Genomic DNA, 3426 nt, shown 5'->3' with positions numbered 1-3426 from the left:
TGAAGCTCAGTCTTCGTATTTAGGCAAGAGTTGTTGAATGATATTTTGCTAATTAATTCTTGCAAATTGCGCGAAGTTCACTTATGACTTGGGTGAAGTTTGCTAAGTCAGTTGGCGAACTTTGTTCAGCACTTGGGAGAAGTTCTCTAAGTTGGTTGGTGAACTTTGTTCAGCACTTGGGCGAAGTTCTCTAAGTAAATTAGCGAAACTCACTCAGATAATTTGAAGTTTCAAAAATTTGATTTTCATGCCTTAATTTGAGGTGAAGATCTCTCTTTGGTGAAGTTCAGTGCGGGAATCTTTGGGCGAAGATCAAGGAAAGATCTCTGGGCAAAGCTTGTTGAAAGCCTATAAATAGACTATTCATCTTCTTCTCTTTTCACTTTGCCTCTAAATCCTACACCCTTCAAATATTTTTGAGTCCTCAATCATAAGATCTCTTTGATTTTAATGGCTCCCCATCATCAACTCGTCAATGGAAAGCATGTCGTTGGCAGCTCTTGTTGGTCAAACCCTACCACTGAACTACGACAACTAGAGATAACATCGGATAAGCTTCTAAACCCATATTCTTTCTCAGCCCGGCCATGAATGAGGGGCTTTCTATTTGCCAAAATAGGCTTGAACAGTGCTTCAAAGCACTTGAATTAGTTCATCATTGGCGGCGAGGTTTCAGTGACAATCTTTGGTCTTAATTCTTGGCTTTGCTGACGACAACAAACCTTTGATAGTCACCATCAATGGCACTTTACATAGTGAACTTCGCTCTTTGGGTGGAGTTTGCTATTTTAGCCTGTTGGGCTTTTGGGCAAGTTCATCTGAACGAGGTTTGTCATATTCGTCCATCTAGGCTTCTGAGCGAGTCTCGCCACTATGCTGAGGTTCACCATTGTTGAGGGGAGTTTCGTCTAAACTTGTAACACTTACCCTAATTTTTTGAGCTTAGTGGTGGGTGAACTTCAGTCATGAGTTAGCTTCGTTCAAGCAAGTCTAGTGAGCTCTGCATATAGGCTCAATATTTAGTTGATTTTGGAGCCAAGTCTTTTAAGTAGTTTTCTCTTCTATGTGAGACTCCTCTACCGGATATGCCTTTTAGTTGGCATAATCATTTTGGAAACAATGGAGCTCCGGGTCCACTGACGCTGCACATCTTCAAAGGCAATGTACCTCTACTCTTTAAAAAGAGCAGCCACAAATGGATAGATGCAATTTGTCGTGGGAGTGCCACCATTATGAGAGAACTTATCACAGACACTAAGTTCTCTATTCTTGAAGAGAATAAATTAGGGAAGCCACAATTCTTGTTAGGCGATGGTAATCTAGGTGGTACTTCAATCTTTAATTTGGAGGAGTGATGGTACTATGGAGATCATCGCTTCTACTTGCCAACGATGGAATGGAAAGTGTCATTCATGTTCTTGCAACACCTTGTTATTCCTCATTTGATGCAAATCTCAACTATCAAAGAACAAGACAATGTGATGGTAGGTAGCTTGTAGCATGAAGGTAGCTTTCGTCAAGAGGGACGCTTTAGCCTTAGCATTATCAACCTTCGTCTGGGCTCTATCAAAGAGGATGCTCCAATGAACAAATTTCCTATGGTCCCAACTGTGTTCGGTAACCAATTTGCTAAAATTAACAGGCACTATCTAGAGGAGGATGCTATATTCCTTGGATAGGTTAGGTCTACTGACTCAAAGTGGTGGGCCTAATTAGTTGAGTTTGCCCTCACCATGTTTGGAGAGACGCTGATGGAGTTGGGGGTTCTACTCTGCAACGTAAGTTTCCCAATATTGTATTGAGATATGTGGGCTAGTGTTATATAACATTCTTGAGCTGTATAATATTTATAGCAATAACTTCTTTACTCAGGTAGGAGAAACTAGGATAGCTTTGCATGAGATGTTCAAAGTGACTCAGCTATCAATGGGAGAACGATCGTACAAAGAGTTTTCCCCAATGAATAAAGAGTTGGAGGGTACGACACATTATGCTCACATTGGTGAGATGTTCTGACAGTTAGTTTTCCACTTCCACATTTGCCATTAAATGATTGCAAATGTAACACATAGCCTACACGTCACTCGTATGCCTTAGGTAGAGTACCTCTTCAAGAATGTCAGCAAGGAGGTGAACATGAAGCCCATTCCACCGAGCACCAGAGTTGAAGTGGAAAACAAAATATTCAAACATGTCCCGATAATCTATACTATTGAATCAGATGAGTGCGAGTTTAAGGTAGGCGACAAATTTGAAAGCTTCTACCACCAAGCCGAGGAACCTATATTTTCTCAAGCTTCACTTGCAGGATTCCTTTTAATTTGGTTGAAAGGAGATACCATGACATCTCACCAAAGGACTGCATATCTACCAAGGTGCTATACCGGCAATTCTGAATGCTCATGGGTACAATTTAGCTTTACTCCCATCCAGAATCAGCTGCATCCATTATGGATTGAGGGAGTTACTGACTTAACATTTGAATCAATAGGGTGGTTGCCTAAGAGAGGAAGTAGACCCAGGGTGGAGCTACAATACACTTATTTGATGGTGTCATATATGCTTCACTGCTCTTCACTCATGTTAGCCATCACAAGGCGTGAAGAGGGGTCCTCATTACTATAGCAGTATGAGTCCTCAAAATAGATAGTCAGGTATGCTTTGGGGATCTACCAAATCATGCGAAACAAGGACTATTATCGCTCTACTGCTGCTTTCCCAACATTGTCGAGGCCAAGTTTGGTGATGACTTTGAAGACGGTCCTGGACACAAGTGATTCACTTACTTATCTAGTGGTTGCTTCAACTGGTTGGTTAATATCAAGCTCGAGCGTCTCATAGCTTGCCTTAAAGGGATGAAATGCTACGTCAAGCCTTATCTTCCTTGTCATTTGGCAATTTGGGTATGCCAACTTTATGTTGCTAATCCGAACATAAGGTTGCTATGTTCTTAGAGTCTCATTGAGATCTTGGGCTTGGTATCATTTTGCTACTGAGGGCACTGGTTCCATAGTCATCTTGCCTTACAATGTCTCTAATTGCTATATGAAGTTAGGATTTTGTAAGTGGTATAGTACAATGAATGTCACCAATCCAAACTTTAAGGTGAACAAGACCGACGTAAAATGGATCATCCGAAAGTACAAAAAAGATTCAAAAGTTGAGCGCTTGGGCTCTATGAGTACCTAGAAGAAGTAGGGCTAGATGGAGATAATATTAACTCAGATGCACACACTAAAATGTCACCACTGCTTAGAACTGTCGGTATCGATATACACGAATCGACGGTCTGTCGAGAAGCGGCGGGTAGAGGAACTCATAGGAAGAGGTCACATCAGATTCAACATCCCTAAGAACAATCTAAAGGACAATGTTTGGAGTTTTCTTTGAAGGAGAAATATCTGGTAGTAGAGAAATCTCCTAAGG

The sequence above is a fragment of the Asparagus officinalis genome, chromosome 4 (genome assembly GCF_001876935.1).
Source record: "Asparagus officinalis chromosome 4, Aspof.V1, whole genome shotgun sequence".
In the NCBI taxonomy this organism is placed as follows: domain Eukaryota; kingdom Viridiplantae; phylum Streptophyta; class Magnoliopsida; order Asparagales; family Asparagaceae; genus Asparagus; species Asparagus officinalis.
The sequence above is the reverse complement of the archived record's forward strand: the minus strand, read 5'-3'. Positions refer to the sequence as shown.